This window comes from Pocillopora verrucosa, chromosome 14, assembly GCF_036669915.1.
Source record: "Pocillopora verrucosa isolate sample1 chromosome 14, ASM3666991v2, whole genome shotgun sequence".
Taxonomy (NCBI): domain Eukaryota; kingdom Metazoa; phylum Cnidaria; class Anthozoa; order Scleractinia; family Pocilloporidae; genus Pocillopora; species Pocillopora verrucosa.
The window spans coordinates 17830995-17854022 of NC_089325.1; the positions used below are offsets into that span (position 1 = coordinate 17830995).

The following is a 23028-nucleotide window of genomic DNA, read 5'->3' on the forward strand; positions in this document are numbered from 1 at the left end:
AATCGGACCTGCCTAAACATGTCTTTTATTTTGAAAATAAGCAAACAGTTAATAGGCTTTTAGGAAATACCTAAAGAACGTGTTGAACAAAGACAGTTCCATAGTTGTGATAAATTTCGCCGCAAATTTCCATAACAATTGGTCATAACGCTTGTCGTGACAGAGCACAATCGACACAAAGCCGGCAAACGCTGATAAACAAGATGACAGTCAACAAGAACACTCTTCTATCGCTGACAACCGTTCTTATCACTCTCCAGCTCTTACGAAGAATTTATGCTGCCGAATACAACATCGTCAAGTGTCGAGATTAGGAGAAATTTTACAATAACAATATGGCACTTCAATGTGCATTCATAATAACTCTTAACTAATTTGCGTGATCAATATTTTACTGCTAACGATATGAAGACTGTGGCTGCTAAATAGCGAGCCACTTCAAAATAGGTCAAACTATTGGTCATTAGCAGAATTTGAAATATTCTGGACCAAGAACTTCGAGAATGTGCCAACTCTTTAAAGCAATGAAATCTTGCTCAACTTTTGTTTGCATATGAGGTAATTTCCCAACTGTTTAAAATATCTTTAATTCCTCAGCATTATGTTATTTCCAAACAGTCTCTGAGAAGATGCGTGTGAATACAGGCATGACTGCGTGGGAAGATGGCTCTATGTCACTGACTCTGAGATCAATAACATTTTTCCATTCGGCCAACAAAAAAAACCTATGGAACAGGCCCAAACAAGTTTATTATTCTTTTAATCAGACAGTCATTTTATGAAACGATTACATGAAATCGGACAACGTTGTCAATAAATGAAATCACAGAATCTTTGTGCGTCACCGATAAGATGTATTAAATAAAACGGAAAGTACTTTGCAAGTTAAACATGGACATTTGTCTCTAATGCCACAATCTTTGATTCGCACAAGGATTTAATTAACCACGACAAGAACACGTAAACAAGACGCAATTGAAACAACGCCGCTGTGAAGCTCGAAAGTCCTTCACTAATTTGGATTTATTTAGGGTTGATGACCGTGTTCTGAACTCCTGAAGATTTAGAAAGTAATAAGATTTCGCTTATTCGCTGCAGCTTTGTGCTAGAACAGCTCTTAATTAATACACCGGCTTAGATAAGACACCTCCAAAATGTATTGATTGAACTTAAGAGCGAAAATTCTGGATTTTGATTGTTAATTGAAATAGAAATGACGAAAAGGTAGAAAAACAGATTTGCTGTGGTTTTGGTTTGCGCGTAGTGGTAAAAATCCAATTTAAACTCTGCAGAGGTATTTAAATCACCAATGCGGAAAGCACAAAGTTACGTAGATTAATGTCTGAGCCTTTAATCTACTGCTTTTAATTGACATTCCCTTGTGCAATGTATTGTGACTGAATTGTTTTTGAAGGAAAATGAAAATGAGCTAGTTCAATTTGTCAAAGGTGAAAGCGTTTTAATCCCACCCGCGTCGTGCAACCGCTATCGCACGTTATAAGACTTTCTAATAATCTGAACACTTCATTTCATGACGGAGTTATCTTCTTCCTTTGCCTTTTCGTAATCAGGCTTAGAATATGGACACTCTATATTATTTCTTAATAGATTTCATTTCGGGAGATCGTCGATTGATGGCGGAGAGTAGAAGAGCAGAAGTACGAACGATCAGTTTTGAGTACACGCAGATAGGTAGTTCAATAATTTGCTGATCAAAGACAAACGGATTAAAGTTATTTAAATCGTTTCCATTAGAAACAGACAGGTAATAAAATAAACAAGTAAACGAACGAACGAAGATGGAACGTACTGATTAAAAAAATATGTCAGAACAAACATTCATACAAAGAAAGAAAGTAACAAACAAACAAAATATCAATCCAAAAAAACAAACAAAACTACAACAAGCAATTTCTTTTTTAGGGAAAAGCGCCGTATTTCTCATACCATATAATCTTAATGTCATCGAATAAATGTGCTTTTTTTTTTTGTTGGGATGGTGCGGAAAGAAAGGGGGTAGTTAAATGGTTAGGACCTTAAAACTAGCTACGTGAAAAGCCAAACGTACACAGAAAATCTATACAGACAGTTAAAGAAAGATATTTATCAATTTGTGATGATCGAGGAGAAAATGACAATAGTTCTTCCTCAACACGAACGCGAACCTCAGAGCATCGAAAGTCATTGTCTGATGCTATATCACGCCTAAGCTACAGAGAAGGTTTGGGTAAGCAAGGCCGTGTACGAAGTTAATTGTGTGGTTTTTGTCCTGCGCACTGCTAGGATCAGCCTGACTGTGGAAAACATCCTGTGAGAAAGTTAACGGAGAAAGAACTTTTATCCAACGAACGTTTTTTAAAATTCACCATCTTTTTATATCCACTGATAGACAAGTGATGGATAAGTTTGTATATCCGATGAAAGTTTCGAGCACTTCCTGGGGAGCCTGAACCAAAAAAGTTGGCATACGAACCGATGGGCACGAGTTTCGTTGACGATTTACAACATTTTGACCATATCGTTAGTCTTTAGAGGAATAATAAAAGCATAGAGACCAACCAAAAAAAAAATAAACGAACAAACAAAAAAAGACAATTTACATATTTTATATAATCATGCATCTTTTGAATCAAGAAAATCGAAATTTGGCATGAGCTGTTGGAATTTGTCTTTAGAAAATGTCTTCCATTCATAATTTTACTGAAAGCAGAGAAAACCTTGCATTCTGTGTTGCACTCAGGAAAGTGATATATTACACTCTAATAAATTAATGTAGTTTTCACTTCTGCTTAATTAGTGTCCATTAGTTCCCTTATACGATTTTCATATATTTACAATCATTTCTGGAACAAAATAATCAAAATGGAAGTTGAGTCAGGGCAGGGCTATCAAAAAGACAAAATGGACGCGCAGAAGCGTTAAGGTGTGTTTAATGAATTTCTCAGAGTACATGCAAGTATCAAATATGGCATCATTTACTGTATGTAAGCTTCTCAGTAAGTTTCCGTCTGGTTATGCTGAATATTCTCCATAAAGAGGACAGTCACTCTCTAGCGAAAAAAAAAAGATTAAAATTGTCAAAATTCGTGAGCCACTGTAATTTTTGTGGCCTTTTTAGAAGAAAATATTTTTGTATGAAAGAATGCTATGAAAAAGTACGGCAACAACTTACTCGTCCATTTTCAAAACAATGTATGATTTCACTTCCATTCAATACGGTTTTCTTCACTTTTGTTAATTTAAGTTGTCTTTCACTTTTGTTTGCTAAAGTTGTCTTTCACTTTCGTTTGCCAAAGTTCTCTAAAAACTGTTGTAATTCATGCATGTATGGCATTTTATGATGCTTTAAACATAGGCGTTGACATGGCGCTTAATTATTCTAATTTAGTCTTAAAGTCAGGTCTTCCTAAATCCACAATTTATTTTGACTTGAAACCTCATGTTTATGAAAGGCTATGTAAAAGGGGAAAGGTTATCTTCTGCTAATTATAAGAATGCATAATTCTGTTTGGTACAGTATCCTCTCTTCATGAAATTTGAATATAGTTAACACAACAGGTTGGACAAAAGTAGCAAAACATCCCATAATCATAGTTTTGTACACGTGTAGTTGAGACCCCGTTCTCTACACAGGAATCACGGTCAATCCGATGTGATATGGCTATTCTTGCTTCGACCTTTTTCTTTACATGACTTCCATGGAGGAGTTACAAAAAAGAGCTTTGGTATTTGCATTCGACACACAGTATATCAAATTACTCCTAATATGATCGCTGCCCCACTCAATCCTAACCCTGAGTAATGCACAGTTATATCACTTTGTTATAGTGCAAAACAGATGGAACTGCCATGCGAGGTTGGTAAGTCAGATAGAGTAAATGAAGAAAGAGCCTTTAAACTAATTCCAGAGAAAAAGCCAAGCAAGTGGGCAAAATTCTTATCAATAGACCCCAAAGTTATCTAAACATACCTACCACGGAATCCGGATCAGCAATACATGCAAGTTTTCTTGCGTTCTCTCCTTAGTGTCCGAACATGGATGATGTGGAAGCATTTTTCCACATTGCTCTGCAATACCTTGGTCTGAGATCTCTACATTCTACGGAATTACATAAGAAACTCGATGAGGCGTCATGTTATTTGAATGAGTAAATAACTCGTTGTAAAATTGACTTTTTTTAGATACTTGACAAAATGTTTTGTTCTTAGCTCTTTACGTTCTTTCTCGAAATTCAAGCTTTAAGATATATATTCAACATCTTTATTTCTAGAGTATTTTAAATAACAATAAGTCTTAGTCAACATATTATAAAATCTCCTGGCCTAGTTCATATTATACAATCGTCTTTCCAAAATGCTCAATTCCAAGAAAAAATGCGATCATTTTCTAAACCATTATAAGGTGTTTCGAGATTTTTCACACAGAGGGTACAAAATAGGTGGCTCCTGGCCGGTGACAAAATTGATTTTATCTGGGACATAATAAGCAAAAAGGCACTCGTAATATTTTCAAATGTTTTCAAATTTACTCTGTATCGACTCACTCGATTGCAAACACGTTGAATGCGTCAAGCAACATGCGCTTCGTAAAATGTACTCGTGTTTATGCAGTCATTTTCTTATGGTTGTTCGTCTCGTCGTACCACTAGAAATCACGTGATAATTTTCACTTAAAATTGGTCATGGCCACGACTTAATTTGCTATCATTACCATTGAAAAAAGGACATTGTATGTGCCTCGAATAGGGTCTATTTTACAACAGCTATGATTTTGCTTGTATGTTCTCGATATTGTCAGAATCAAGATACGGTAAATTAGATTGCATTAATTTTAATTGTTCTTACCTGAGTCATCTAATGTTTCTTCTAATTGTACTTCTGAAGGTAAAAGGGAAAGCAGGACTTTTGTCAAATACACGAACCACAAGGTATTAAAACGATAGGCATAAATTGTAAAAGCAGGCGCAAAAGAAATAAAGTTACTTTGTGTTTATTTAAAAGGTGCGGTAGAACTGTTGATTTCGTTTCAATCCTTACAGTTGAAAATAGAGACAAAGAGAAATCCCACAAAGAAAACAAAAAGCTCAAAATCGTGTGTATTAGATCAAGTCAAATCTTATCACTCGTAAACGAATAAATAAATTCTAAGTTCTTAATACAACTTAGCACGCAAAAACAATCCGACAAGGAACAAAAAACAAAACAAAAACCAAAATACGTTTTTCACCATCATTAGAAAAGTTGCCTTGTCCTTCTCCATTTCCTCGAATAGCAGTTACTGAAGTAAACAGAAAAACATTCAACATTACCATAAAAATGATTGGGACATTTTCAGTGCTGTGAATTAACCTTTATTGTCTTTCTGCTACTGCTTCGCGTCTGAATTTTCAAATCTGAACGAACTATTTTAACCTAAGTTGCTAACATCTGTAGCTTAAAGCTACATATATATTGGTGTGGTTTCTTCCACCTTGCTCAGATCAAAAGGTGGTATTCTTAATTGAAATCAGCCTTTTTTTAACTTTTAATTTGGCTCGAAACATATGTATTTTTTAAACGAACACAGGCTGAAGCGTGGGTACAACTAACATCTGTTCTCGATTTTTCACTTTAACTGTATAAGGCAAAACAAGCGAAATAAAGCATTTAATTGTTGAAATTAGCGAATGATATGATTAATTATACGAATGTTTTCTCCAAACAGTCATAAGCATTCTTCTGTGTGGCATCAGCCAAGTTTCCCAGACGTCCATTTGAGGCTTGTGCAATTTTTGTCATTTCAATGTGTAAACTAACGGTTAATCCTTAAACGGAAATAATGATCTTGAGAGAAATTCTACCGATACTGATTTGGTGACTGTGCTTTAAGGATTATTAATGTTATCTCAACTAGGAATCGAAACGCCTTCTGAGTAGCCACAAAGTTACGTCAGTTAAGTCAAGACTGACCAAAATGGTGAAACCTGCAACATGTGTACACGGGTAAACCGTATATGCCTGTACATGTGAGTAGAGAAGAATCGTACTTCTAAAACAAATTACGATAGTATCAGGAATTTATGATACGTGAAGATGCTCATGGAATCATTTTAATAAGTCAAAAAGTGTTCAAAAATAAAAGTCACTGAAAACAAAACTTAACAGGCGACATTTAATGTTTTGCTTAGTTTTGCAAAGGAAAACGTTTGCTTTTTGACCCTTTTTTTTTTACTTGTAAGGCTGAAATAAAAATATTTTATTTGTTACTTTTGTTCCAATATTGGATGTCTTCTTTTAGACCTATGGAGTAGCAAAGCGTTAATAAAATTAAATCAACGGCATGTCCCAGGAAAGTTGTTGTCTTGGTTTATCTTTTTAATTTGTTCTCTTTTTTGTGATAACAAGAGTGATATGGTTTAATTTGCGGTAACCGACGGATGACTTCTTTGAAAGGTAACAATGTGAAACAGATGTAATTAAGGCGTTGGTGAATGAGTTTAATAAAGATTTTAAAATAATAACTGAGACCAAAACATTCCTGAAAAGCAATTCATGTGCTATAAAAAGTAAAATAACATCGGGTGAAGACAAGAGTGGTTTTTACCGCCGTCTTTGTTAGCCAAGAATTTCCATGTGTACAGTAACTTTCATGATTGGTGGTACATGTATATGATGCAAAACTTTCTTTCTGTTGGTACGGGTTTTATGTTAATTTTTTGCTTCAAACTAAAAGGACTAAACAACGAATAGTAGGGGAAAATTTCTAAATAAAATATAGTTGTTAGATGGTGTTCCCTCATAGGTCTGCAATGATCGGGAATTTAGATTCCACTATCCCTATTGATGTAGTTGGGATGAGGTCTTAAATGGACAGCCTCTTTGACCCTACATGTGTACCAGTAAGGGTCACGATCAATAAACTTAACCTTGTTCCAAATAGGAATATGCCCCGTTACGTTAGCGTACTCCGAAACCGCAGAGGTCTGAGTACGACCAAACCGTATGTCTCTGTCATGTTCTTTTTATCCTTTCTCGCATTGACTCTCCTTGTTTCACCGACATACACTTTACCGCATTCACATGGGATCCTGTAAACGACACCGTTTTGTTTTGTTGGTTCTAGGGCGTCTTTAAGTTGCACGAAGTGAGACCTAGGCGTCGTGTCAGACTTGAAAACGGTCTACATGCCTTGATGTTGTCGACAGCGGTTTTTTAAGAACGGTTTTGCAGACTCGTTTTAGTATTTTGAGCGGGGCAAGTCTACAGCGGTAAAATCGTGCATGAATTAAGTTTGGGAGTACTGCAATTAGTTTTGGGTGTACACTCTCATGTGATTGACAAAATAAGAATAACTTTCCCCTTTATAACGACAGGAAACCAAAAGTTTCTTCTGCTGTAGGAATTTTTGACATACTGTATAGGCATTTGACACGGTATTTTGACATGGAATCACTCATGAGGGAGCCAGCTCCTCTAAACAAATGAATGTTTGGGTGCCACACTTAGTGGGATTACGAGCACGAGAAACATGTGACATGGACTCATTAAGAGAATCAGAGCTCTTTTGCTTTGCATGGTAGCTAGACACTACCATTCCCTGATTCTTCCACTCTTTGACCGTGGTGGCATTATTCGAGAGAAACAATCAATGCCAATTTAATGTACGATCCTTAAAAAACAAAGTGCGATAAACATCCTCAACGAACAAAAATACTCCTCCGCTACAGAAGCTCTCTACACGTTACATTGGAAACGTCTACATCATAAACGACGTGTTTTGTCGACGACGAGTTTAAAGATCAGATTCATGGGCAAAATACACCTTTATTTTTACCAGTAATGGAGGTTCTTAGCACAATAATAAGCATCTCTACCATCTTGTTACATCTCTTCGTTACACAAATTTATGAGAAAGCTAACGATGAAAAAATACAAGCTATGAATTTTTTGGCGTTAATACTTCATGGACTTTTCACGTTTTGCTAGAATAATATCCAGCCAATATTTTAATGGTTGCTTCTCTTTATCACCCCGCGGAATATCGCTGTCTATGTCTGGAATCGACACAGAATCACCATTTGCCTTTAGTCTCCAACCTTCCGGATTCCGCTTTGTTAAATTGCAGTATTGTTCTTCGCATTTTTCCTTGTTTGTAACGCAGACGGTGGTACATTGATTTGGGTCTTCGCAAATGTCCATACATTGCTTATAAGTTGTGAGGCAGCAAGGACAATCACTGCATGCACTACTCACGGGCTGAAAAGTGCAGTAGGCGAGAACAAGAACTCCAATATAAGCAGAAGTCACAGTCATCTAGAAATTAAAACGATAGCAAAAATTTGAAACGTATCAATGTTTATTTATAAAATTTAAGCTATGTCATCTTCATATTCAATCAAAGGAATGCAAAGGCAGAGAAAATTGAACTTGGCCATGCCTAGTGTGTTCAGTGACTTGTGTGACGATAGGTTTTGACGGTACTACTAGACTCTTTTGCGGGGAACGCAGTAATGACGGGGAGAAATTGCTTGGAAAAGCACCACTGGCTTGTGGGTATGAAAACTCGTCACGACTTCCTTGTACACGGCGACCTGCTTCAATGGTCTTACTTCAGACGTCAAGGATCAAAAGCTCAGCTTGGTTCCAACAGAAGTCTATTCTAGTTCATGCATGACGAACTCTGACATGAACATCAAAGTAATCAATAATGCAATCTCTACATGGTGTAATCTCAACACGGTCATCGATGTAATCACCACTCAGTGGTCGTTGTAATCCACAACACAGGAATGGGTGTAATCGAAAGATCTTTACGAAGTTTTTGCTTATGTACTATCGAGAGCGTGGTTCTGTTACTCTCTACATTTACGCTATTTGAATAGTATCAGAAGTTAAGCGCTTCCTTCTTCAATATTCCATCTGTTTCTTAGTGAAAAATGGTAAAATTAAGAAAGTGGATGCAAAAAACACAAGGAGATTAAGAAGAGAAAATTTGGTTCAAAATTCACGGCTTCGAAACCAGAAACAACGACATTAATTACGGCAGAGCAACGTAGGAAGTAGAAAAATCACTAAATTTTCCCGTAACACTCCAAGATTTCGCTATAGCGAGGTAATTCTGCGAAACAGTTTGCTGTAGAAGTCATGTAGTATGTTATGTAAGTGAAATGGGACATTCAAGAGAAAAGCAAGTTCCCGTGACCAGATGGTCGACTTATGAACAGTGCGTTAACCGCCTTTCAGTAAATATGTACTAAACGAGGTACTAATCGGATTTTAACACGAAAAATAAAGTTTGACTGAGTGATTAACTCATCATGAACATAGTTCGCACGGTTTTTCCAATTACTAATGACTCGTGACCTCAAAATATCTGAGGGGGACCGTAAAAAGCCATAGGTTGTACTGTTTATGTTTCTTTTAAAATCCCAGTTGCATTCTTGAAGGTGAAGTCGTGTCTATGAAAACCTCCCGCTGTCAATCTTGCCTAGTTGAGTGTTCTAAGGAAAGTTGCTGTTGTATTTCACGGAATGATAAAATTAAAATCTATTCTGGACAAATTTCGTTTTCTCAATGGCATTAAAACATTAAAGACCATACATATGATTGGAAATCAATCAAGTTTTAGCAGAGGAGAAAGGATAATATGGGAAAGGAAATGAAGGAAACTACAGACATATTCCTTGAAGTAGAACGCCAATTTACCCATATTTTACATGTTGAAATGAAGCCTACCTTCCAGTATCGTCTGAAGAGGTGAACGCTTGTAGGTTATCTTATTGAAACTGTACCCGGAGTTCTAGGTGTTTGTAAGCTGGACTGTTATTCACTTACACCTTATAACCGTTTTAAAATAGCCATCCGGTCTCGTGGTGCGGGCGTTCACGATTAATAAAAGTTGAAAGCAGTATCTGTTTACTTTTAAATGGAGATTATTGACGTCCGCCGGGTTAGGTTATTTAGTATGTGATAGTGTTGAAGGGTTCTTTGTAACTTGTTTGCGGCGGCAACTGTTTGTTCAATTTCATCAATCGAATTAAAATGAAAATAACAGATAAAATACTCGTTCCTTTCTTTTCAGTTGTGTCAACATTCTTAGCTTTTCTTAGGTTTTCTCAGTGTTATTCAAACCAAGTGGATATGGATAAAGCGAAATGACTAGTTGATTTGATCGAAACAAGACAGTAAATAAGATCCCGTTTTTGTACCGGATGACTGACTTGTGTCTTGCCGGAGCCATTCAAAGATAACGGTTTTCAAGAAAATAAGATGTGAATAATTTGTGTTTGCGTTGGAGGGAAGCAGGAAAGGTTATAGGCTACGTAGGGTACAAGTTTGACTGACTGAAAGTGGAAATGTTTTGTTAGATGATGCATTGGAAAGAAATTGAACAACGATTCATGCCTCCGTGCCACTAGGAGGCATTGAAAAAGTTTGGAAAGATGATACTGATCATTAATGTACACTAGTTTCATTAACATGTATACATACTTTGCAGTCAATATCAGGCAAGAGAAAATTAAAAATAATTTGTCATTCAATATTATCACAACATTCAAAAAGTCTCTAAGGACCTCAAATACCAAGGCAAGTAAATATCAACGAGTGTTAACTGGTCAAACATCAAGGACTGATCTTTCAGAATTTACGATTAAATACTTAGTGCGCTTGAAATAAAGCACTAAGAACATGAAATATTTTCTTGGTCTAAAAAGAGTATAAATTTAAAAAATCTTTCTGCATTTTGTTTTGAGTTCTGTCATAAAAATGTTGCTTTCTTGTAAAATGAAGTAATTATTACTTTATTATTTTATGTAAGAGAAAGTCTGCAACTATATAAACATGATGATCATGTTGTATCTGTTTGTGTCAGTCAAGGAAACAAAACAAAGAAATTTCATTTTCTTGCTACCAAAGAATACTTTAAACGTGGGTTGGAGGAAATACGTACTGCTGAGAGTTTCATTGCTTCTAAGGAACGATTATTGAACGTGGGAAAACTTTTCTCTTCTTCGCCTGAACTGTCTTACTCCCTGGTTTGGAGCAGGAGCTGTTACATATCTTTTAAAGGGAATTTCTTCTGTAATCAATGAATTATATAAAATTTGGTCGTGATGTGCTGGTTTGATTTGATTTTAGGGGAAAAAATGCATGATAATGTTTCGATTCTAGCCATGTTCGGCGTTATCTTTGATTTCAGTATATTATGCCCGAAATTTTTCCTACAGGATATTAAGTTATCTGTTTGGTTGACGAAAGCACCCGTTTAGCCTATTTCAGATGAAGTATTCTACCAATCAGAAATGTGGATCAAAAATAACATTCATAACGCAGGAAATGAAATTTTTGCCTCTTTCATGTGTTTTCTGCTTTGCATGATAACCAGAATTCAACTTTTGATAACAAAAACTTCCTGTTTGAACTGTACAATAAATTGCATTGTTAAAAGCAATCACTGAACTCTGTTTCAGAAAGATCTGTAAGAGAAAGATCCTCGCAGAGTGTAAATTTTCATGAACCTTGATTTGAGAACAGGGTAAGTGTGAAAAAATCAAAGCTCATAGCCATGAAAAATTTTATATGATAATAAAATAATCACCTATCAACAGTTTAATAAACTTCAGTAATATTATTATGTATTTATTGTTAGGTAATTTAATTAAGGCTTTGATCTTGATAAGATGACAGATATCTTATCAAAATACAAGCGCGCCTAAATGAAATTGTGAACTATAGGAGCTATTTGATAGGAAATTTGATCCTTAGATCAATGCAGTACCGGGCATGGAGTAGTAAATCCAAAACGAACGGGTAAAAGCCGGCGCGGATTTGTTGTTTAAGGTTTCAGTAGCTTTCTTAGTTATTTACTTTTTGTTAATTGTTCCTGACAACCACCCATATAGAACACTAAAACTGCAAAAAAGTTAACTACAAACCAGTGAAATCCGCGAAAGGATAAGGAGATGATAGTAAATTCTTCGAACGAGAAAATTTTATGATTAGCATCACCCTTGCAGACTGAAATCACGAACTGAGTCAAATGCTAGGAAAAAGATGAACCCAACGTTTGTCAGTGTAAGATGTCTTAGAGTAAAGCAATGTCATGTTTTCGAATGAGGCTTGATGGAATGAAGAAACATCTTACTCTGAATACGTTGTGTTGGAACATTCAAAGAGTAAGCCTAGAGAATTGTTCACTAATAATTACAAACTTTCATCACTTGCTAAATGATAGCTAAATTGATAGCTATCAACTAACAAGCAAGTCCTCACGTTATGTCTTATCTGTATCTACAGCAATATTATGTTCAGCCTGATTTCTATTTCTGTTACTTTCGCATGGAAATTTTGTTGACCCAGTGTGTTTAAATTGTTAACAAAATCTGATTTTAATCATTATGCAATATTTGCCTTTTAATAAAACACTTGTTAACTGCTCTTTCGTTGACCGAAAATCCATTATAATAAAAGGCATTATCGTTTTCGCTCTCAGACCAACCCGTTTTCAATCAGTCGATTTTGTGTATGTGCAAAGTTTGTTTATTTTCGTGGTGGTTTTTATTTTCTAAATCGACTCCGAGAACAGAACAGAATTACAAACAAACAGCTGACACATTCACCTTATAAGTGAGTAGGGAATGCTCTTAAACCAAAACATACCAGCTACCTAAACTATTCCCTCAAATCAAGGTCCGAATAACTGTTGCAATGGAACAACTCTCAAATCTCATCGAGGAAAGGGTGAATGGAAAATAAGGAAAAATTCATTGCAACAACTCGAGATGCCCGGTACGGTATCGAAAACTGTGCAGTTAGAAAATTTAAGTATCGTTTCTTTCCGTTCCCACCAAGTTTAAACTAAGAAAACTTAGGCAAGTGTTACGTATCCCCACTGCTCGAATTTCTATTAATTCTCCTTTTGTGTTACTGTTTCGTTGAAGTGTTTCCTTCCTTAGCTTTATATATAGAGGTCATCGTTAGCCCATTGTCTTTCTTTGCTTTCTCGTACCCAGATCTTCCCATTCTTTTATTTGGCCACCATTTTGTCTTGAATCGAGCAATCAAGTGATCTGCAGCAAGCAAGCAGGAAGTTTCCGTAGACCGGCAGCTATCTTGAAAACCATTGAACGAGAAACCGCTAAGGACAAGGTTGGGGTTTCCACAAACCGGCCGCAATCTTAAAAAAATTCTGACCAAGAAACTCTTGGAGTAGTCTCCAGACTGGCAGCCATTTTGGAAAAACAGTGACCGAAAAACCCCCAGGACGAAGTTGGCGGAGTGTGGACAAAACATTAGGTGGAAAAAAATTAAAATGTGCGCATAACCAGAAGCCAAATTCTGCCAAGCTCGCAAAGCTGTTGGATTTGGAAGCCATGTTGCAGCAGAGGTCTGGTTCTTACTATTTTATTCTGATTTAAATACAGGGGCTCTACAGCATTCAACACGCATTTAATCAGTCTCACTAAAACTTTCGTAGATCTCTTTATTCTGCTAGACTTGACTGTTGATGCAACCAGCTAACCAGCTGGCATGCGAACAAACAACTATCAAACTGGGAAAAATACAGCCATCAAGAGACGAAATATAACCTGTTTCATGAATGATCATCTTCGCACACTCAGGAGGCGAATGATCAAGCGAGGCCATCTGATGCGTCTTTCTCCTTCTGAATGTTATAACAGTCAAATTTTGCATAATTTCCACTGAGAGGTTTTTTCAAACTTCTTAATAGTACCAAAAGTTGGTTAAGAGATGTTAGGTGATTCCACAAAACGTTATTGTAATTTGTAAATTGCGTCTCTGCCAACAGGGTCCCTCCTTTCACCCAACACGTGACTAAATAACGGGTAATCTTAAAGCAAGAATGAACTATGCTACGGAGACAAACGTAATTTAAGAACGAAACAAAACACCATCTTTTTCACACTCGATCGAGATCATTAATTTTGGACGTAATCTTACCACGCAGCCACTTTGGGAGTTTCGTCGATCAGTGTACGGGAATATTTTCTGCCTAAAAATGTAATCCAGGCTCGGTAAGAGATAAGAAAACGCGCCGTCCTACTTATAGGGCTCTGACCGGTGCACACTGGACCGAATCAAAAATGGTTGTAACCTTATATTCAAGCTTGAGAAATTATGGGATAAACAGATTACTTTGTAACTTATGAATAAAGGGGTAGGTTACTAAAGAAACTGTGGTGCTGCGTCGGTGGGACAGTATTACATGGTAATTAAGTATTATCAACTGATTTGATAACGTAAATTGGCCACCACAAAGAGTTTAAAAGATGACGTTTCGAGCATTAGCCCTTTTTCGTAGCGATTGGAGGAATCGTGGGTTGTGTGTGTGTTAAAATGCAGAAAATGGAGCTACGCTATTGGTGGGAATATGGTGACGAGAAAACAAGAATAAATTACGTTGGGAATTAAGAGTGCCGACTTGAAAGAATTTTTCTAGAGTTTTACGGCTTTCCGAACTGCCTAAATGTAGGGAAAGGCAGCAAAGTGCCATATGCTGTAAGTTACAAATAAAGGGAAAGTGGGAAAGTTTGAGCCGTAGGATAGCAGCAACAACAACAATAAGAAAACAGCTTTGAGTCATTCTGCACTTTGTTCAAATGTATTTTTAACAACTTTAAAAGATTGACCGGAATTGCTGATCAATGGTTTTGAATTTAACTCAACAAGCAATTTATGTATTTATACCCTTATCCAGCTCATAATTGTCCTTGTCTTCGACTCTGTTCGCGTGACATTAGGATAATACATCTGCAACTTCCTCGACATCCAGTGAATCGAGCATTGTTTCGTCTCTTTTTACACACTTCCTGTAGCACTGAAACTTGAATGTATCACAGTCCCTTATGCAGAGACCAGTTTTGCAAAGATTTGAGCAAAGCCTAAAATTGTTAACACACCATCTGCAACTTCTTGACGGTCTTGCGTCTGCGGTCTGTAATATGGACAATGTGAGAACTAATGCCATCAGAACGCACACATGGCGAATCTTCATCTAGGATGCAAGTAAAGAAGAATTGTTGAGTATTATCAATTCAAATTATCAAGGGAAACAAGTGCCACCCAGATCAACCAGAACTAGGGAGTTCGAGTTGGCAGATGGTATATGGCAGTAAACTGCCAACTATGGCAACCAAGAGAAGATAATTGATAACAATTTTATTTGTTTTATGCATCAATAAAGAGTTCGGTGGCCACAGTTATTCACGGGGAAGTGATGTGATTGATAACGATTGGGTCAACCAGGGAACTGGTAATTATTAGACTAGCGGCTCTTAGTCGAGGCCTAAGGACATGCCATTTCTTTTGAAATTCAATGTCGTTTCTCGGCCGGAATTCTCTAAACGATGTTTTGAACGACGGTGAATGAATAAAATAGAACTATCATATCAGACTATAGCTCATATCTATGAGATAATTTATCAATACCTATCATGAATTGTGCTGTTAAGTCCAAGCTTTGCATCAAGAAACCCACGGGGGTGATATATCCGTTAAGTGCTTCTTTATTATCTAACCTTACATTCTCCACGATCTGGATGTCTTATTTTTTTAGCGAGCAATGAGCTAAGACAGGTGTACAACACTGACGGATGATCTTATTTTTATATCAGATAGTTCAAAGAATAGATCGTGACGCACGAGTAGGGACCGAAAAGTGTTTCCTGCACACGTCGCAAACAAGAATTTGACTAAGGTTCACTTCAAACGAACTGTGGTACGAAGTATTAAAGGTTGTCTGTAATCTTTTTTGGAATTTTGTTATGTTTTAGAGGTTTTCAGAAAGAGAAAAACAATTTTGGCATATGATCAATGCTTAACCACTTGTACACACGCCACACATCGAATAGTTTACTCGGTCTGAAATCTGAATCAAAGGAAAGAAAACAGAGGCTATTGTTTGACGAAGGGATATGCATATTAATTTGTTTTGCGGGAACCGCTATTTCCTCATTAGGAAGAGAGGGGAAGAGGAAATTAGATCGAGAGCATTACAAAGGTACCCATGATCACTCTATTTACAAAGAAGGGCTGCCATTCAGGACCCCTGCTGATTGAAAAAAGCGAATTCAAACTCAGCCCCTACGGTTGAGAGAATGATCTTGGTCCTGCCGAGAGAATATCAACTGTCGATATTCTCTTGGTCTTGCCGAAGTAAGCCGCTTTGGGTATGCTGTGTAATATTAGGCCACACTGCTTGCGGTTATCTTATCGAACACGAACACCAGTACTACAAAAAGACCTATACCTCTTTCACTGTTGGTCCAGGCGATAAAAAATCATGCGAGTAACCTTTTTTTTATCATTATGTAGCGAGAACAGGGGAGTTGTTAAGTTTAGAAGCAACAGTTCCTTTCGTTATCTTAACAAGAACTTATCACCCAAATAATACGTCCTAATTAAAAACACGGCTTGATGAATGCATCCGCTTCGCATTTTTTTACCGTATTTTAATATTGTAATTAGAGTGTGTTTGCATGAATAATGTTAAACATAGCCCGGAAAGATAGAACCATCGCAGAGTGTGTGGCGGGTTTCCGCCAATCACACACAATCCTTAAATGCGGTATTGTATAAACATGGGAATGTTCGTTAATTACACAGTACTTCCTGTTTTCACCTTACAATATTTCCAACGTTCAATTTTAACGTAAGATCAGTCTTACATTTGAAGATAGGCGTTTCCCCACAAATATATCAATCAAAAAACTTTATTTTAATTAAAAAGCGTTGAACGGACAAGGTAGTTGATAGTGTTTGAAGAAAAGTGGAAATCATGTCAACAATTTGCCAAAACTAACATTCGGATTTTCTCCTAATTTTTAATTCAACATCGGTTTTCATGGTCACCATTGTATGAATTATCATAACGAAGACAAAAAATTTCGTTTGGTGAGTTCGATTTTTTTTTAGCAATGTTAGTTATGTTATCGTCAGTTCTAAAATCATTTTTATGGAGCACTCCTCTCGTCAAAGAATCTCAAATGCCTCCGGAACAGGCGGCCGGCCTGATATATGTACATAGCTCTAAGTTAAGCTAACCTTCCGCTTTCTAATTTGATATAAAACAGACAATTTCCTACTAATACGTTCTTTACACAAGCAGAATAATTAAATGTAAGTCGCACAATAATTGAAATAACTATTGCCTGGTCGACGGAACCGTGGCTTTCTGGTGACAATAAGGTTTCTCGTCGAAATATTCCAACTTATTTTTGCACGTGTACTGTATCGGAAACCAACTACGAAGACATCGGGCTACTCGTAATTTACCCTTTTAACATACAGAAAGAGAGACTTGACTGCTTCTTTAAAGATGCACACGTTCCCTTATCATCAAGATTTTCGTATGATCGTTTCACTGTGAAGACGTCTTGCTTATAAAAATGAGGCTGTACTTGAGAAACAAAAAGATTTCATCTTTCAGTTTTTGTCTCCTGACAGGAAACCGGTAACAGCATTCTTCTAAACTGCCTTCTTTTTATCAACGAGCAAAGTTTTAGGACATTTTACATTGTTGGAAATCAAGGATGCATCAAATGAATTACGAGACACATCTATGACTCTAGAACGATTTGGACATGACCTCTGCTATTCAAATCCCTCAACTTTGCAGCCTTTGTGTTAACGTCTAACATAATCATAATACACCTAATGGGTTTCGAAAGAATCAAAGTGCGATCAACTCGGCTTGCTCTCTGTCGACCATGATCATTAGCTTAAAAAATTCTAGTGTAATTACAATTTCACAAGAAAGCGTTTAAATCAACTCTTACAACTTACCTTCGTTAGTTTCTTTGTGTTGGTTCTGTTGGCTGACTAGCACTTGTTCTGATGTAGGCGATTTTTTTCCGAACTGCTTTTAAATAGTTTTCTTTTCACGGCTTTTATACCCTCGCTCAAACAGATTAATTCCCCCGCTACCGTTTCGCATTACACCTGTCGCTGCGATCAATTATCAAGAGCGGTTTCTACAAATCAACTTCTGTCTTTCACCTGGAGATAAAATGTGCAAACTGTCATTATGCGAAAACCAACATATTGTGGGAGTTTTGTTTGGTAGTCATTCTTAATTTACCAATACCGTGTGCGAAAACCACAGACATTGAAGAGAGAAAATGTTCAACATAGTAGCATTCTAATTAGCATCAGAAAACACCACCAATAGGAAAATTACATTTTGTGGGAAACCAGTGACACGAAAACAAAACTTCTCCATTATCACCTTTTCTTACGGCAGCAATAAATCAGCTGTGCTCATAAAGAGTTCATTTCCGCCGATTTAAATTTACCCTGAATTTGTTTGTTCTATCTATGAATACACGATTGAGAGTTACTTTAGCTTTGAATTATTTCCCAACCTGGCTTGCGTGCTGGTAACATTGTAACCACATTGTTATCAATTCAGGCATATCACAAAGGATGGCGAACTGTGATATGTGACTACTGCTCTGAATCACGTTCGAAAATCTCCTGGCGTTGCCACGAGGGGGACGGAAAAAAACTGTATGAGAACTCATTTCAGTTACCTGGGATGGACTCTCTGCTAAATTGTATTTATCTCCTGTAATGAAAGATAATTTCGAATACAACCTAAGTATCATCTTAATGAATCAGTATAGTGGAACGAATAGTGGAGCGAGTAGAACATGACGAAACATGCTTGTAAAATGTACACAGACCGTCAGCTCACAGGCTGACGACTTTCTTCGTATCGCAGAGAACCAGTTTGAAGAAGAAAGATGACGCTGTCGCCGCCTATTCGGTCTTCGCCTGCTTCCGCCTATTTGTTGCCGCGGTTGCATGACTATGCTATCAGAAAGTAGCCGTCGACGCAAGTTTTCATGAAATAAGTGACCACAGATCCTCTCAAATATAAAGTAAATAAGATGGAAACCAAAGCCACCAGCAGACTGAAGAAACATGGAGTAATGGATTCATTTCTATTTATGGAACAGCATGTTGCTTGTAAGTCAGATCCGCATCATGAAGGGAATTTCAGTCGAATCAAGTTGTATCATTATTGACAGTCTGCAGACTGCCTGGCTCACACACTTTTAGTGTATATTAAAACGGTGGACAGTGTTGAAGGCGCGCTCTGATTGACTATCCTTTGCAATTTGTGGGATTTGGGATTTGCGCACGAAAATAGTGTAATCGTTACTGAAATAAATGAGTTAAAATCACATTTATGTGCGATATTATCTCACTGTTTTAGCATTTATAATATAAAACAACTTTTCACCTCAGTGTCCTTGGTCAGTGGTGGATATTTACCGAGCCGCGAGGCGGCGAGGCAAATATCGACCACTAGCCACTGAATAGTTACTAAATAAAATCTTGGCTATATTTTTGTGAGTCGATTTATGTGTGCGACTTGGTTACCTTATAGAATTATTTTCAGAAGACCACGATGCTGCAGCGAGAATATCTACGTTTGCAAACATATTAAAGCAGGTTTCTGTAATCTACACTGTCCAGCAGCAGAACTGAGAAAACCGTACAAGGAATTAATATTAACTTATAAACTGACTAAATAGCCTGTAGCTCCCATTGCCTTTTTACATCTTTAAACCTGCTAGACGTAATCTTTGCTCATCCGGTTCTAAAGAGTTAGAAAGGAAAGTTTGTTCTATCTTTATCCAATTTTACGGAGCAAACTCTACCCACCTTTTCAACGAATTTTGAAAGAATTATTGAAGTAGTGGTTAATTTTACTCATGAGAATGTATAATACATATAACTTGTATCCTCTCATCAATATTCACGTAGCTTGAAGAGCAACGTTTTTTAATAATTATGTTAAAAAGGAATCTATCTGTAAAGCAAGAATTTACATTTGAAAGTAACTTTCATTAACATTTGTGACACACTACTCGCCGGTTTCCTTCAAAACGGCGCTTTCAGATACCTTTTGGGGTAACACTAAAAACATGCACCTTCAACTGACCCAGCCACCATAGGAAAAAAACTTTCCTCGTGTGAGGGGTCTACTGATGGTCCATAAAATTTATAGTTTGAAAACCAATTGACTGCTGCACGTCGAATGTCCACGGTAGTATTATTCAGTGCCTCATCTTATTCAACTATTCGTCATTTTATTCAACTTCAGTCCAACTTACATTCAACTATTCAACCAATTTTTAATTTCATTTCAACTCATTATCCAAGTATTCAATCTTATTCAAGCCCAATTTAAACTCTCTTTCAAATGTTCAACTCATATTCAACTAAAATTCTACAACCTGTCGCTAAACGTATCAACCCTTATTCATCCTCTTTAGACAATTTTGCATTCAATATTAAGGGAAACAAGTAGAGACGCTTACCGACTTCTTTTTATTGTTGCGGGCGAGATTTTTTATGCTTTTCTCTGAGACATCAGAGATTTTAATTGGGAGCCGTACAAAATAGTTGTCAAAAGGAAAACCCTCATCTAGGCTTTCCTCCAGAGTTGAATAGCAATGTAAAAGTTTTAAATAATGTTAAACAGGGGCTAAATGAAAAGTAAATGATACGGACTTAAATATTGCTTCAATTGACTTACCATACATGACCGTTAAAAGTTCCAAAAAATTGACCAATATTTGTAAGCGTAACAGTGGATCCCTAAAATGGGCGGTAAGACTGCACTCCTTGCTTTCGTTTTAGACAATTGAATTAAAAAGACTAAACGCTGACGCCATGGCAGGGGCTTTTTGAATTACGAGTTCGCCGTAGAATCCGATGAACCCTTTTTCAACCGGTGTCGCGATTGAAAGAAACACTGCGGAATGGGATATCACGAGCGAAATTGGACCGAATGAAAAGGGGTTTCCGGAAACGATCACATCTCCAACAACAGGCAGTAGTTTTGAAGGTAAAACCGATCGACTGGAAACGGCCGGAAGTGGACCGCAGAGGTCATGCGTTCAAATCCCCAACGGGCCTGAATTTTTTTCAGGTCTCATTTCAACTACTAGTTCAGTAGTGTTCATAGCTGCGAGGATCGCTTATATCTCATTTCTTCACCGCAGTACACATATGTGATTTTCATGTATTTCCAGTCATTATTCACTGGCTGGAAGTGATTTAAATTTTTTCGGTTAAATGGGAACTTGTGTCATAGCACTTGCAGGTGCTGTGATTTTCCTTCGAACTCGCTATATTTTGTTTGATCTTTTGTCATTTACTGTGATCACAACCACCGATCTCAGTACCTTCATCCCTGACCCTTTATTCAGGCCTCAAAATCAGAGATTCAAGAGGCGAGGTTCGAACACAAAGATATTTTGAGTTCAACAAAAATCAATTCATGTGTATTTCATAAAGTGACTTTGATCCTCCCAAAATAAATAATCTCACTCTAACTGCTTTTGCTGTACTTTATTAATCTTTCTATTCCATTATGAAACAGAACTCAACTAAGCCAAGGGGAAACGAGATGTTGTGGCAAGCCTACGATGACTCTTCATTTACCCAGTGATTCAGCAAAAAACAGTCATCACCGTGTGGATTGTAACATAGAGTCTCCTCTACTAACTATGATTGTAATTATGACTTTTTCCGCGTTTTTGAAAAATAAGTGGAAAACGTACAAACTATCAAGGCATTTGGTGAGGGAATTTAAAGAAGGCTTCACGTTGATTGGTGTACTCTTGGTGTACTCTTGGTGTACTCTTGGTGTACTCTTGGTGTACTCTTGGTGTACTCTTGGTGTACTCTTGGTGTACTCTTGGTGTACTCTTGGTGTACTCTTGGTGTACTCTTGGTGTACTCTTGGTGTACTCTTGGTGTACTCTCGCCCTGGAGATAGTCATTTACTCACAGGTATTTAATGGATACACAATATGTCATTTCCATGTGTGAGTGCACGTTCCTTGCGTTATTAATTTGTGTCCTACAGGGACACATTATCCTATAGAAGCTTTGCATAGGACCAGTTGTCCCTGTAATGTGCCTTGGCTTCCTTTCATTTGAGTCGAGGGCTATCGGTGCCCAATATCTATGGACCAATTGTGCCTTACAATATGGGACCATCTGCGCTCGAGAGTTTCTCAGATACCCAAGAGTATGGGAGCATCTGTGCTCGAGAGTTTTTGTATTGGAGTAGAAAGTTAAAGACATAAGACATCTTAGCTAGGTTTTGGCGAAGAGTTTATCTGTTTTATTTTATTTGCGGAAACATCAGTAAAAAAAAAAATTAAAAAATAAACAAAAGAGAAAAAAAAAAAAAAGGAAGAAGGAAAGAAAGAAAGAAGGTAAACAAAGTAAAAACAAACAAGCAAAAAAACATGGAATCATGGCCCCATTCCTCATTTACGCCGAGCGATTAAATCAAAGAGGATATGATGTGCATGTGATGATCAGAAGTTCAGTTGTGTAAGCACTTCACCTTGAACCGAGATAAGGATTACCCCTTCTACTAAACAGAGACACCGGAAATTTCATCAGTCTGGAATCAGTCGGGAACCCAATCACTTTTTCTAACTACTTAAATACGACATAGATTCTAGTATTACAATTAACACAACCCGCGTACAGCTTGGGCTAATCTTGGCATATATACATTAGTTATGCTTGAAATTCACAGTGTAGCTGTAGAGCTAATATCTTCGAGAAAATAAGCTAAAATAAAATAAAATAGGCTATATTACAATTCCAGTATTATTTATAAACTATATACAACATTATGCATGCAGAGGGAAATATAACTTGTAGATCTATTGTGGAAAAGCTTCATATCTGAGGATCTCCTGCTTGAATTCTTGAAAATTAAATGTTTTGTAAGCATGCCTTATTCAATCGTTACGATTCACGATAGTGTTGGGTTTGCAACTGAACTCGAATGTTTTTTATTATGTCCAGCGATACTTCGTAGACAGCCTAAAGTGAAGATCTTTTTGCAAGTCCCCGAAAAACATTTGTGACCCCCAAACACATCACGTACTTGTACATGTAGCGTCCGCAAAATGTCACGCATATCATACCTTTGTCACACCTGACAGTTACTTTCCGCGTGCTTCTCACTATACCACTATACGTGGA

At 37.0% G+C, this 23028-nt stretch overlaps 1 long non-coding RNA gene across 1 annotated transcript; it reads right to left on the minus strand.

Annotated features, from left to right (window-relative positions):
* Positions 1 to 14574: 14574 nt before the first annotated feature.
* LOC131787715 (uncharacterized) lies at positions 14575 to 18068 on the minus strand. The gene is made up of 2 exons (XR_009340487.2): positions 17785 to 18068; positions 14575 to 14995 (listed from the first exon to the last, which is right to left on the minus strand). It is a non-coding gene; the product is annotated as an uncharacterized lncRNA (long non-coding RNA).
* Positions 18069 to 23028: the final 4960 nt, after the last annotated feature.